This window comes from Lissotriton helveticus, chromosome 8 (assembly GCF_964261635.1).
Source record: "Lissotriton helveticus chromosome 8, aLisHel1.1, whole genome shotgun sequence".
NCBI classification, from domain to species: Eukaryota; Metazoa; Chordata; class Amphibia; order Caudata; family Salamandridae; genus Lissotriton; species Lissotriton helveticus.
The window spans coordinates 42,543,210-42,558,838 of NC_136069.1; the positions used below are offsets into that span (position 1 = coordinate 42,543,210).

Below are 15,629 nucleotides of genomic sequence, written 5' to 3' on the forward strand. Positions count from 1 at the left end.
GACTGGGTGTGAGTGTTTGATTGATTCAGATGCTCCGTCCATCACCACCCCCTTTTGTACCACTTTTGGCCGCCATAAGTGAGGCAGGGTATGCTCAGACGGGAGTCCCTTGCTCACTTTGCCACTGGATTCAAGCAATCCTGGCTGAAGACGGTTGGAATGCCAGAAACCGGTCCTCGGAAGCTTTTTTCCGGTTCAGGGAAGACATGGCTTGGCAGTTCGGGCTGGACTGTTCCCATGAGGCACAGAGTCAGACTGATTTGCATATAGCCATGTCTGAACTGGGGTGGCAGAGTGGGCTAAAGAACGGTGATGGATTAAACCCTGATCTTTTGACTGGGTGTGTATGTTTGATTGATTCAGATGCTCCGTCCATTACCACCCCCTTTTGTACCACTTTGTTCGCCATAAGTTGGCAGGGTATGCTCAGACCTGAGTCCCTTGCTCACTTTGCCACTGGATTCAAGCAAGCTGGGCTGAAGACGGCTGGAATGGCAGAAACCGGTCCTCGGAAGCTTGTTTCCGGTCCAGGGAAGACATGGCTTGGCAGTTCGGGCTCCATCTGACCATCCACTACCTAAGTATCTGCCTGATGATCTTATTGAGCCCAGCATCCACAGAGACAAATGACCCCATCTGACAATCCACTGCCTAAGCATCTTCCTTGATGAATATTCCGAGCACAGCATCCACATAGAGACAAATGACCCCCAGCTCTCAATCCACTTCCTAAGTATCTGCCTGATGAAAATTCCAAGCTCTCATCCACATAGAGACAAATGACCTCCAGATGACAATCCACTGCCCAAGTATCTGCCTGATGAACATTCCGAGCACAGCATCAACATAGAGACAAATGACCCCAGCCGACAATCCACTGCCCAAGTATCTGCCTGATGAACATTCCGAGCACAGCATCAACATAGAGACAAATGACCCCAGCCGACAATCCACTGCCTAAGTATCTGCCTGATGAACATTCCAAGCTCAGCAACCACATAGAGACAAATGACCCCAGCTGACAATCCACTGCCTAAGTATCTACCTGATGAACATTTCAAGCTCAGCATCCACATAGAGACAAATGACCCCAGCTGACAATCCACTACCTAAGTATCTGCCTGATGAAAATTCCAAGCACAGCATCCACATAGAGTCAAATGACCCTCAGCTGACAATCCACTGCCTAAGTTTCTGCCTGATGAACATTCCAAGCTCAGCATCCACATAGAGACAAATTACCCCAGCTGACAATCCACTGCCTAAGTATCTGCCTGATGAAAATTTAAAGCACAGCACCCACATAGAGTCAAATGACCCTCAGCTGACAATCCACTGCCTAAGTATCTGCCTGATGAACATTCCAAGCTCAGCATCCACTTAGAGACAAATGACCCCCAGCCGACAGTCCACTGCCTAAGTATCTATCTGATGAACATTCCGAGCACAGCATCTGCATAGAGACAAATGACCCCCAGCCGACCATCCACTGCCTAAGTATCTGCCTGATGAACATTCCAAGCTCAGCATCCACATAGAGACAAATGACCCCCAGCCGACAATCCACTGCCTAAGTATTTATCTGATGAACAGTCCGAGCACAGCATCTGCATAGAGACAAATGACCCCCAGCCGACCATCCACTGCCTAAGTATCTGCCTGATGATCGTATAGAGTACAGCATCCACAGAGACAAATGACCCTAGCTGACAATCCACTGCCTAAGTATCTGCCTGATGAACATTCCAAGCTCAGCATCCAGATAGAGACAAATGACCCCCAGCCCACAATCCACTGCCTCAGTATCTGCCTGATGAACATTCTGAGCACAGCATCCACATAGGGACAAATGACCCCTCAGCTGACAATCCACTGCCTCAGTATCTGCCTGATGAACATTCTGAGCACAGCATCCACATAGGGACAAATGACCCCTCAGCTGACAATCCACTGCCTAAGTATCTGCCTGATTCCTTGCAGACTTGGCATTGCCAGAGTGAAAGCAAAGTCCAGCACCAAACATTCTGTGGCCTGGCTGATGGAGTGTACGTGTTGTTTAAGAGACCAGAAATGGTGGTATGAAATGATTATTGCATATAAAATATGTATAGGTGCAACTCGGGTTAGGCTTTTGACTTTAGGACTCTTGTTGATTTAAGTGTGGGTTCAATATGATTTTTGGGTTTCATTATGCCTTGCTAACAGGATGGATAGTGAAGCAGAGCATCATATTTTTTGAGTATGGGGAGCTGATAGAGGAAAGTATGGCAATTTAGAAAATAAATAGCTTTTGTGTACCCCGGGAGGGCTTCTGAGCTGTGGAGCAACTAACTCTTCGACTAGCCTTGCAGAAAGAAAAGTACTCACATGTCCAGGCAACGTAAACCATTTGTAGTGCGCTCAGGGTCTGAAATATGTAGTCATTAATCCCAATGTTAATGAAAATGTCTATATATTGGTTTCATGTTTTTGCGTGTCAAGAGTAAAACAAACCCAAAACTAGCCTCCAGCTTGTGGGTTGAACATGTGCTAGTTTTTCAACATGAGGTTTTAATTACGTCTTGCTAGTACGCTTGAGAGTGAACTATAGTGTTGTATTTTTGGTTACAGAGAGCTAACAGACTAATGTATGATTTAGCAGTTTTGGACATTACAAAAAAATAAGCTATTGTCATCCCCAACGTTGATGGGAGTACTTACCTAAGGAGGAGGAGTCTCAACAATGCTGAAAGTAGACGAAGACTTGCATAGGAAGAAGAGAGGAAAATGTAGAACCAGCATAAAGACTGACAAACAGGGAAAGAAGGAAAAATTAGAAGACAGAAAAAACAATACAGAGGGATGACACGGAGAGGAAAAACCAACAAAGGACTATAAGGTTCTCTCATTCTGGCAATCTTTGACCCCCAGACCTGGGAAGCGGAGGACAACCAACGAGGAGTGGACTCACGGAGGAGGATACTGTGCTGCACAGTGAACACGATGAGGAGCTCCGGCACATATGTCAGCCAGGAGGAATCAAAGCTGAGGAGCTCTGTTGGAGGGAAGACCACCAACGAGGAGTAGACTCACAGAGGAGGATAGAGGAGGATACCCTGCTGCTCAGGGAACACGATGAAGAGCTACGGCACATATGTCAGCCAGGAGGAATCAAAACTGAGGAGCTCTGTTGGAGGGAAGACCACCAACAAGGAGTCGACTCACAGAGGAGGATACCGTGCTGCACAAGGAACACAGAGGAGCTCCAGCACGGATGACAGTCAGGAAGAATCGAAACCAAGGAGCTGCTGTTGGAGGGAGGAGGACCATGGAGCCAACGGGCAGACCTAGAAATACAGGTAAATGACAGAGATGGAAGCCTGCACTCCACCTGGAAACACTGTGGCCCCACCATGGTTCTGATGAGGACCAGGTGCGTGACAGAGGTAGTTCGGTGAAGGAACTGGTAGGCAAGAGTACAAGCATAGAGGCTGGTGCGGAGTCCAAGGAGAACAACCGGGGTCAAAACCATGACAATCGTGCATTTATGACCCTCAAATCTCCTGGGTTTCTTTTCTTTTAGAAGCAAGTCTTGATGGCCAAACTAATTGCCTTATTCTTGTGATGGATAAGAAAGTGTGAAGGGCTAAGAAACATAGCAGAAGAAAGGATAAAACAGGAGAAACAAAGAGGAAGAAATTCAGGCAGACCTTAGAAAGCAGAACAGGCTGGAAAAGATATAGGGCTAGATGTAGGTAAATCAGATTTACGATTCATAAATACTGAATTTTACCGATTCGGTATTCATGAATCGGTAAATCTGATGTAGGTAATTATTCGTTCTATATGTCAAATATGAATTCCCTTTGGGCATTTATAAGTTTAGAGACACCAATTCTTTCAACTACAACAGATAAAATTCACTCAGAGACATTATAACTAAAGCAATGCACAGTATAACACAACAATTCCATAAACAGATTAGATCCAGTTTACACAATTTATTAGAAGTACAATACACAGTGATTAAGGAATATTCTGACTGCTGTGGAATATTAACCCTTATTTTGTACCTCCTTTGTAGTCATAGGAAATGTTCATGATGAATTTTTGTGAAATTCTTGTTCCTTCTGTATATTATCTGTGTTCCCAATTATTTTAATTATTTTATGATTCTATTATGTCTTTTTAAATAGTTTTTAATACATTTAATAAATCGTGTAAACTGGATCTAATCTGTTTATGGAATTGTTGTGTTATACTGTGCATTGCTTTAGTTATAATGTCTCTATGAGTGAATTTTATCTGTTGTAGTTGAAAGAATTGGTGTCTCTAAACTTATAATTGCCCAAAGGGAATTCATATTTGACATATAGTCAGCTCTGGTACCCCATCCCTTTAGTTTTGGGTCCCTCTCTCTTTTATTAGAGGTAATTATTCGGTAACAAATACCGAATCAGTAGGATTCGATATTTACCGATTCGGTAATTACCGAATCGGTATTTGCCATTGATTCCTATGGGCCTTGAAGCCCATAGGAATCAATGGCAAATACCGATTTGGTAATTACCGAAACGGTAAAAATACCGAATTTCCAAGGGGGACAGGGTGTCACTTTGACACCCTGTTGCACCCCATGTTTCTGGCTTGTGTGCCATGTGACACACATACATGCCCTTAGGGCAGGTATGTGTGCCACATGGCACAGGTGTACATGCACAGATGTGCATGTACACAGGAAGTCGTTATTTACCACCCAATAGTATTGGGTGGTAAATAACAAATTTTTAAGAGCCTGTGGCACTGTTTACTGTGCCACCTACATATTGATTTACAGAATCGGTAAATTTACCGATTCGGTATTTTACCGATTCTGTAAATTTACCGAATCGGTAAATTTACAGATTCTGTAAATTCTACATTACAAAACCCAAATACCGGTCGGTAACGGCCGAAATCGGCCGTTACCGACCGGTATTTGGTCTCCTACATCTGGCCCATAGTTGGGAAGAACAGCAATAGATCCATTGGATCTCCAATAATCGAGATTTTTATTTTTTATTTGACCTGTGTTAAAATGACACTTACCTTTAATCTGGGGACATTGGAGGTGGCGCCTCAGCCGATCTCTGGAGCTAAGAAGGAGCCTCAGGGACAAATCCTAGGGAGAGTAGAGGAAAGAATCCTATGAGATCTTTACTGACTTTTCAAAGAATTTGAGCCTGTATGATGAATGGAGAACAATAAAACAGTTACTCAGAAAGCCTTGTAATTGACCTGGGTTACTGTATTTAAACAAACAAAACGGAGACCGAGAAATTAATATGCAGAGTCCCTCAGCCTCACCCTTTTCAACATGTACAAGACACTACTCGCCAACATCACTGTCTTTTCCAACAGCGATCACACACAACTCATCTTTTCCCTGACGGACAAAACAACCACAGCCAGAACTAACTTCTCAAACTGCATGACCATGAAAGCAGACTGGATGCAAACCAACTGCCTGCAGCTCAACTCTGACAAGACAGAAGTACTGGTCTTTGACATCAAGACCTCCCCAATGGACTCTATCTGGTGGCCATCGAAGATAGGACCAAACCCTGCGCCCACAGACCACGCATGTAATCTAGGATCACCCTATTCAGCATGGCCGCTCAAGTCAAAGCAATGTGCACCTAATGCTTCCACTTCCTACTCATGTTGCGAAAAAAATCTTCAAATGGATGCCTCAGAACACATGGGGCAGTATTACAATAAGTGCCCTGGGGGCGCAACGGGCGTTTGCGCCCCTTTGCGCGACCCTGGGGCAATTTGGTATCATAGAAGGTGGTGCAGACGCTTGGGTGTTCCCTTCTATAATACCGATAGCGCTGGCACACCTAAAGTGTCAGCGCTACCTTCAGAGGGCGTTTCCTCATTTGCATAGGAGCTTGCCCTATGCAAATGAGGGAATTCCTTTGACTCTGCGCTTGCGGCGTATTACAGAAGCACGCGCAGAGTCAAAGGAGCCCTCAGGAGGTGCACTGTGCGTGCAGCATTTAAAAGGTGGCGCACTGTCAGTGCGCCTCCTGACAGCAGCCCTCTGCAGTGGCTAGAGGGGGTCCCATGGACCCCCCAGACATCCCCCTGCAGGCGGGTGCTGTCACTGACTGCACCCGCCTGCAAGGGGAGCTCTATTCCTATGTAAAAGTGCAGGCGGGTGCCACCTGCACTGTGAAAACATGGAGCAGCTGCTCCGTATTCACACATGAATGCGCTGTCACAGGAGAGGAGTGAAGGGGAGAGGCTGCACAGGAGAGGTGGGAGGAGAGGCTGCAGAGGAGAGGGGGGAGGAGAGGCTGCAGAGGAGAGGAGGGAGGGGAGAGGCTGCAGAGGAGAGGAGGGAGGGGAGAGGCTGCAGAGGAGAGGTGGGAGGGGAGAGGCTGCACGGGAGAGGTGGGAAGGGGAGAGGCCGAGGCCGCACAGGAGAGGTGGGAGGGGAGAGGCCGCACAGGAGAGGTGGGAGGGGAGAGGCCGAGGCCGCACAGGAGAGGTGGGAGGGGAGAGGCCACACAGGAGAGGTGGGAGGGGAGAGGCCGCACAGGAGAGGTGGGAGGGGAGATACCGCACAGGAGAGGTGGGAGGGGAGAGGCCGAGGCTGCACAGGAGAGGTGGGAAGGGGAGAGGCTGCACAGGAGAGGTGGGAAGGGGAGAGACTGCACAGGAGAGGTGGGAAGGGGAGAGACTGCACAGGAGAGGTGGGAGGGGAGAGGCTGCACAGGAGAGGTGGGAGGGGAGAGGCCGAGGCTGCACAGGAGAGGTGGGAAGGGGAGAGGCTGCACAGGAGAGGTGGGAAGGGGAGAGACTGCACAGGAGAGGTGGGAGGGGAGAGGCTGCACAGGAGAGGTGGGAAGGGGAGAGGCTGCACAGGAGAGGTGGGAAGGGTCGAGTCTGCACAGGAGAGGTGGGAGGGGAAGAGGCTGCACGGGAGAGGCGGGAAGGGAAGAGGCTGCAGAGGAGAGGTGGCAAGGGGAGAGGCTGCACAGGAGAGGTGGGAAGGGTCGAGTCTGCATGGGAGAGATGGGAGGGGAAGAGGCTGCACGGGAGAGGCGGGAAGGGAAGAGGCTGCAGAGGAGAGGTGGGAGGGGAGAGGTCGCACAGGAGAGGTGGGAGGGGAGAGGATGGGAGAGGCTGCACAGGAGAGGTGGGAAGGGACGAGTCTGCACGGGAGAGGTGGGAAGGGTCGAGGCTGCACGGGAGAGGTGGGAAGGGTCGAGGCTGCACAGGAGAGGTGGGAAGGGGAGAGGCCGAGGCCGCACAGGAGAGGTGGGAGGGGAGAGGCCGAGGCCGCACAGGAGAGGTGGGAGGGGAGAGGCCGCTCAGGAGAGGTGGGAGGGGAGAGGCCGCACAGGAGAGGTGGGAGGGGAGAGGCTGCACAGGAGAGGTGGGAAGGGGAGAGGCCGCACATGAGAGGTGGGTGGGGAGAGGCCGAGGCTGCACAGGAGAGGTGGGAAGGGGAGAGGCTGCACAGGAGAGGTGGGAGGGGGAGAGGCTGCACAGGAGAGGTGGGAGGGGGAGAGGCTGCACAGGGGAGGTGGGAGGGGAGAGGCCGCACAGGAGAGGTGGGAGGGGAGAGGCCGAGGCTGCACAGGAGAGGTGGGAAGGGGAGAGGCTGCACAGGAGAGGTGGGAGGGGGAGAGGCTGCACAGGAGAGGTGGAGGGGAGAGGCTGCACAGGAGAGGTTGCACAGGAGAGGTGGGAGGGGGAGAGGCTGCACAGGGGAGGTGGGAGGGGGGAGGCCGCACAGGAGAGGTGGAAGGGGAGATGCCACACAGGAGAGGTGGGAGGGGAGAGGTGGGAGATGAGATGTGAAGGGGCTGCAGGCGGGGGTTGGGACATGGCTTGAAGTGGGGAGTTGAGGTTGTCAAGAAGCGGGGAAGGGAGGGTGGACGGGAAGACTCTTACCTGCAAAGACACCTGCTCAGAGCCCTCTCTCCTTCAGCCTGGGACGGTGAAGATGACAATCTGAGGCGGGGTGATGCTCGGGGTCAGAGGGTGAAGGTCACCGCACAGACAGAGGATCCTTCCACCCCTAAAGCTGCGTGAGGCGAGGAAGAGGTCGGAATTGACTGCATTCACTGCTGGTGCTGTCTCTGCCCTCGCTGACCTGGAAGAGAAAATCACAGGCCACAGGGCTGAGTGTAACTAAAAGAGAAAATAGACTAAACTTAGTCCACTAATGCCATTAACATCAGCGTGAGCACAGAAGTGTTTCTCAGTTCCTGTTTAAAACTCTTACTTTTTAATACATACTTCTGAATGCAAAGATATGATCTGACATATGAAGTTGAAACTCTTCTACGTGTTAAAGAAATACACTTATTTGGATTTTGAAGATACCATATTCTTAGAAGCTTCAGAATCATCACACAGATGCAGTAGGGTAAGTAGACTTTATTTCCAAAGTTACAACCAGCGGAGGTCACAACATCTCCTCCCTGGCCAGCTGTAAATCCTGCCTGTTCTGGAACTTTGGACTCACAAGTGGAACATGCAACGCACTAAGTACAGTGCTCCATAATCCAGACATGAGACCAAAGCTCATTACAACACATATCATATTCTAACATGTTATTTGTTGCATGGTTTTGATGGAGCAAGGTTTCACATATATCAAAACTTGCTTGCTTGTACTCAGCTCTCTCTAAATAACCTGTAATATATTAACCAACAATATTTGCACAAACACAACAACATTTCTAGTATTTAGGGGAAACATGCATATGTGCTTTCACTAACAGTAACTCAATTGCATTAAAATGGTCGCCGCAACAGGGGAAACCTGTGCATGCGCCTGTCACATCTACGTGGCGTGACGCACTTCTATGCTTGGTGGGAATTCTTTGCTTCTGCGCACTAGTGACAAAATGGCCGCTTTAAATTTCACATGCTAACGCTATGCTGCTGCTTGTACTAAAACTTGTTTGTTCTGCCTAATCAATAATGCACAAGTTAAAATAAAGTAATGGGGTTAGAGTAGAGATGGGGGTATACAGGTAATCATTTATTTTTGTATTCTAATGTGTCTCTTTGACTTTGCTGCTAGCTCGTATTTGGGCCTGAATATCCCGAGTGTGCTCATCTTTGTCAGCCCAGCGCAAGCGCATTACGTCTCGAAAGTGCTGAAGCATTGGCACTGTACTACAGCCAAGACTCTTCTTACCCACGATGTGCCTGGGATCCTGCTCTGCTGACCACTAGAAAGGAAGCAAGAAGACCCAAATATATACAATGTATATAATTCGTATGACAATATTGTTGGGCGGAATAAAATCATGGGAAAATAATATTGTGGGTTGGGATTCAATCAATATGAATCGAATTGAAATGACCTCATCTTAGTATGGTGTGATGACCTCTCCTTGTCTTTCCAATCAATCACTGAAGGGGAGCACATAGATTTGCAACATTTAGGGGTGGTACATTGCCCTTGAATTGGTATATCTAAGGTAGGTTTATATGGAGAATTTGTCCGACTTGTCCGAATAGCTAACCTGTCACTGACCCAACGACGGCTATAGGAGATCGAGAACTGAGGTGCTGGCGGAGCACTCTGTCTGAAAATTTGAGGTTATCGATTACCCAATCAGGGTACTAAATTGACTTATCCAGAGAGAGAGGGGGGGTGTGACGCTGGCGTTGCACTTTAGTGGAGGTCACCTGTCCTGAACTGCACCTGTCTTGCCCCGTGGGCGCCTGATTTGTCGGGTGCATGGTCCGGATATTTGCCCCAGCCCGTGACCAGGATTGGTCATCGCATCATTCTAGGTAAATATAATCCGTGTGGGATGTCTTTGTGCTATTTCTCTTTCTCACCCTTCCCAGGTACCAATCTCTTAAGGTGTTACTGTGATTTCTTGCAAACTTTACCTTTTAACCCCTTCGATGCGGATGACAAAGCCAGCTCGTCATGGGCGTTAACTGCGCTACGCGCATGACGAGCTGGCTTTGTCATGTAACGCGGGATTTTTAAAAATCCAGCGCGCAGCGGGAAAACCCGCTAGCGCGCATGCGGTTAATAATCATATTCTTGCTCATTAAATTCATGATTTCTGTAATTAGGTCAAAGACTCCCTTAAAACTTGCATAGATAAACTTTTAAACTCCTCCCACCCCCCCCCCCCAGAGTCTGTGGTTATTTTAGGAGGGGATACATTTTTAAGTAAATACCTGTTTTATTCTAACTCCCTTTGATCCACAGGATGTATAGCCAAGGAGACATGGATTGGTAAGTCATGGTTTACAGGTATAGGTCCTGAAAAGACCTCAATTTACTGATAGGTGAAAAAAAGAAATCAGTTAAGCAGGATTACTAGTTCAAAGGTATGAATGTGTTATGGGCCCAGGTGAGTATGTTAAAATTGAGCTAGTGATCCCGCGCGCTCTATCAGTATACTTTTCTGGTAGCAGATAGATGGTTAGGGTTTAGTTAAGAAATAGTTAGTTAGTAGTGTAATTGATTATTGATTATGTATTATTGATTGTGTATTGATTTTGGGTTCTATTTGATTTATATGTACTAACCAATGTTTGCTCGTGTTGTTAAGTGTTGTCTTGGAAATATCCCGGGATATAGAAAGCAGTTGGCAGAATAGATGTCATACTGCTCCGAGGATACTTACCTTGAGGAAAGGTGCGGAAAGTTAGGTAAAACTTGAAGCACTAATTAGGGATTATTTTTCTGGTATAAAAGTGAGAGTGATTGGTAGCAAAGGAGTTCGCTGGTGAAACTTTGGTCTTATATCACCTAGAAAGGGTAATTTCGAAAGAGTAGCAGGTTCTTTTTGCTCAAGTGAGTGGTAGACGGAAGGTAGTTCACTCACAGTGTATGATTGGTAGACGGAATTGGGTTTACTCGCTGTAAATGAAATGATCTGTTCTTCTCTTTTTAGTCAATCAGGTACAGTAGCAAATGTTTTTATGTTGTCAAATAATGAAATATGAAATTGAAATTTAAAGAAATTGAATTGTCGTATTACCTTGCAAAGGAGGGAGTCAGCCGCGGGTGCTGAACTGACGTCATAGTGAGCCGCGCTGGGATTGGTAGAAACAGTGGGTGTGTAACCTTGAGAAAGTTGTAAAGGAGGGGTGAGTGTTGAGAGTGAAATTCACGTCACAGAAAACCCGCGCAATCATTGGTTAATGCTGCTTGTAAATTAAAATTTAATTGGTCAGAAAAAATAAAAGACACGCTGGTATTTGAGAAATATTTCTGCAAAGGTAAACAAACTAAATTGAAATTACTGAAAATAAAATAGCGGTATATGTGGCATCTAGATTCAGCATTTATAGGAAATTGTCCTGATAGAAAATATTTAGGGTTTGCTAGAGAACAACAGATTAGAGGAAGACCTTATATCATGTATGGCGAGAAAAGAAAAATTTCATTTTTCAAGAGAATCAAAAATTCTTTTAAAAAAGGACAAAGTTATTAAAACAAGAGAAGGATTATTATTCCACCACCTAATAAGCCTGCATCATACATGATGGTAGAAAGGGTCTACCACACATGTGTGTGGTTAGAGAATTGGATAGAATATACAAAACACGATGGTGTTTTAGCATTTCCAGAACATGGTACCTTTAATGGTAGAATTTTGTATAACCTAAGAAATCGCATGAATAAATTAGATCCCAGACATAGATGAACACAGTATGAAGCATTAAAGGAATGGGAGACAGAGGCATTTGAGCGAGACCGGTCCAGAAGTGACCGCAATTGGAGTACATTTTATCCCAGATTTCCTACAGAGACGAGAGACAAGCAAATGAAAAAATAGAGACAGTCTATGTTATTGGAAGGATTATATCCTGTTTTCCCCATAGAAGAACCTACGGGAAGTAAAAGTACTGACAAAAACAAACATCTAATGACTGTTGGTGGTGATTCAGATGATGATTATTTAGAGGATTTGTTAATGGAAAATCTGCCACCTTATCAAGAAGAAGGAGGAGAACATGGCGGCCGGCTGAACTCCTAGGTCGTGAGCTCCGCAATCGTTTGGCAGTAGTTCATTAAAACGGCTCAATTTAAGTAATTTAGATGCGATATTAGGGGGCTCTACTAACCGGGCAGACGCGGTCGTTTGATTCAGTGAATTCGGCTGCAGTACTACAGAGATACGCTGAGGTTATCAAAGGTCCGCAGCGGAGGAGTGCTTTGTCGGAGCTCCTGCTAGACAGCTGTGGCGGCTCCGGGTCGACATTCGACACGAGGCGGAGACTGCTAGCGAGCTCAGTGGTGGCTGGAGGTAACTACAGGGTGTTGCTGCTGTAGGAAGGCAGCTCTACGTGGAAGCTTGATCGTGAACAAGATTGAGTGAATCAGCCCAACGCAGGCTGCGCTCAAAGGCACCTGCTCAGCGGAGGGGACGGCATCGATCAAGTAAGGGCTAATTTAGGAGTTATTTGGGCAGAGGCCGCCGGCACCTTTAAACATTTACGTGGGGCTTCATTTAGAAAATGCTTTAGGGGGCCCCCTCATAAACTTTCTTATCTACCGGGGTGTTTGTATACAAAGGGTCCATAGAGACCCTTTCAGGCTCAATAGAGACAGAAAAAATCCTCTTAGAATCTTAGTCAACTTCAAACCGTATTCAATAAAAGAATATATTTTGAATAAAGCTCTGAACTCTGGTACGCTCACAAAAGATAGATACAATTACAAAATCCACTTGGATATATCTAAAGCAACGGCTGACAGACAATGGGCTTTAGAAAAATTCATGCAAGATCTCAGGGCCGAAGGAGCAACCGTTCAAATGAAGTTTCCAGCTCTCTTACGTATAATGTGGTGTAACAAAACCCTCAATATTAGAGACCTGAAAGAAGTAGAACGATTTTTGGATCGTATGAAAATAAATAGGGAAAAGTAGCACTATGAGCCTATCTGCGTTAATTAATTCCTTTATGATTGCGGATCTCAAATTGGGCAATTAGGATTGCTCAAACAGCTGTAGGGAGGGTTCTCCAGGGTGAGGGTCAGCACAAGCTTGTTTTTTTTCTTTTTTAGTGCACATTGTAGATTTCTTGGGTGGGGAGCATTGTGGAAAAAAATAAAAAAAATATTTGTCTGATATGTAAATTTTATAGCAAACAGGACTGGAGTAAAAAGCAGGAGAAAAGATGCTGAATTTAATGGGTGATTTAAAAATAGCATCATGGAATGTGAATGGGGTAAGAATGAGGGGCAGGGGACAAAAATGCTTTGAGTACCTCAAGTTGCTGAATAGTGACATAATTATATTACAAGAAACCCACCTCCTCAGAGAGGAGTGGCTTGAAGCTATAAAAGAAGAGAAATGGATTGGGGAGACTGTCTGTACAAATCAAACTTGTAACATTAAGGGGGTCTCTGTTATAATCAAAAAAATCACCCTATCTTACGTTAGTAGGACAAATTGTAGATTTAAGGGGAAGATGGGCTATAGCAAATATAAAAGTCGGAGACATGGTACTGTCTGTGGTGGGATATTACGGCCCCAACACAGATGACCCCGCTCCTCATCAATCCCTGTATGCGCAATTGCTACTACTGTCCACACCAATCATAATAGGAGGTGATTATAACATTTTGTTAGACCCCAAGAGAGACAGACACCCCCCAGGCAGAGTTTTAAACCTCTCTTGATGCAAGAATGTCTGAATAGGTTTATAGATGACTTGGGCTTAGTTGACATTTGGAAAAGGAAAGGGGACCGAATCAACAAATGTACTTATAGGAATCATAAATATGGCCACGCATCAAGAATAGATTTATTTTTGGATGATAATCTTGTAAGTAACAAAGTTAGGGGAGTTTATCATCAGCCTGCACATCTCTCCGATCACTCGATGGTTCAACTAAATATAGGGCTGCAGTTAGTGCAGGTAGACAAAAGGTGGTCTTTAGACCGAACACTCCTATTGGACCAGCAAGTTATTGATAACATAAGACTAACAACAGAAAATTACTTTAAAGAAAATGGTGAGGGCGAGACCCCCTAGCGGTAGTCTGGGATGCTTATAAAGCTGTTCTTAGAGGAACACTAATGGGTATAGCGATAGGAATAAACAAATTAAAAAGGCTTAAAGTATCACAATTAGAGGCTGACTTATTAGCGAAACGTAAACTTTAAGCTTGGAAACTTAAAACCGATTCTAATAGAAATAGAATAACAGCTATCCACAAGGGCAACAGTGGACAGATAGTAGTAGGCAGAGAAGGTATTGAAGAAGCTTTCATACTTTTTTTCCAGTCATTGTATGAGGAAGATCTATCCCCTTCACCTACAGTAGTGGATTCATATTTAAACAAATCACAACTTCTGAAGTTAGATGTAGACTCCTGTGAAATATTAAATTCAGCTATCAGCATAAAGGAGGTAATGGAGGCAATTAACAACCTGAAGAGAAGTAAGGCAGCGGGCCTGATTCTATACCTAACGAGCTCTACTTAGCTTTGAAAGATTACTTAGCCCCTATACTAACTAATCGTTTTAATACCATCTTTCTTGAGGGCCGTTCAATTCCTAAATCGTGGAATGAAGCAACGATTAGCTTGATTTTAAAACCGGGCAAAGACCCCTCTCATTGTGAATCATACAGGCCAATCTTCTAAACACAGATTACAAGATCTTTTCCCAGGTTTTAGCAAAAAGACTAGCCTCCCTTTCTGGTAAGCTTATACATGAGGACCAGAAGGGCTTCATTACAGGCAGACAGTTGTACAATCTCACCCATCAACTGATCGGAGCCATTGATATTGCAGCTCTTGAGAAGGTTCCCCTTGTGATATTCACTTTTGACGCGGCCAAAGCTTTTGACTGTGTCAACTTGTCAAACTTACAGAAAGTTATTTTATATAATAATTTAGGTCAGAAATTCTCCAGGGTAATTGAAAATATCTATTCTGCTCCTATGGGGAAAATACTTATTAATGGAAGCACATCAAATAGTTTTCAAATCAAAAGAGGTACCAGACAGGGGTATCCACTCTCCCTTCACCTTTTAAATCTATATATAGAGCCCCTGGCCAATGTGATTAGGACTACAAGAGAAATCATCCCATTTAGCTTCAATAGCTGGAACTTAAAAGTGGCAATATATACTGACGACTTGATGATTTATTCTAGCAATTTAGAGGAGTCTTTTAACATTATAGTCAGAATTTGGGGAAATCTCTGGGTATCAAATAAATCACCAAAAAAACAGAGGTTATGCATTGGAATATATCCTCCCCACAAATTGAATCCAAAAATAAAATTAAATATCTTGGGATCCAGGCCTCAAAGAACATTGAGGAAATCTCCCAGGTAAATTTGGAACTAAAAATCAAAGAGATGAGGAAACTATTAAAGTCATGGAACTGTTTATCCCTCACTTTTATCGGGAGAGCCAATGTGATAAAAATGGCTATCCTACCAAAGTTTACTTTTGTTTTTAACACAATACCTCTGGAGTTTAGCTCACACTGCATACAAAAATTACAGAGTGAAATTGATACCTTTATTTGGTCGTCCAAAAGTGCTAGGATAGCTTGAAACTAAGTTAGAAGAAACTTCGAGGAGGGATAGCAAGTCCGGATCTTACGTTGTATTATAAGGCTTTTCACTTTAAGAATATAAGGC

The 15,629-nt window shown here is 45.2% G+C and overlaps 1 protein-coding gene across 1 annotated transcript in view; it reads right to left on the reverse strand.

Annotated features, from left to right (window-relative positions):
- LOC144773701 (uncharacterized) overlaps positions 1 to 8,107 on the reverse strand; it is a 200,059-nt gene extending 191,952 nt beyond the window's left edge. The window contains exons 1-2 of the mRNA XM_078658846.1: positions 7,927 to 8,107; positions 5,068 to 5,140 (exon numbers count right to left, since the gene is read on the reverse strand). The gene's annotated coding sequence lies outside the window, so the exon portion shown is untranslated. The remainder of the gene's footprint in view (positions 1 to 5,067; positions 5,141 to 7,926) is intronic.
- Positions 8,108 to 15,629: the final 7,522 nt, after the last annotated feature.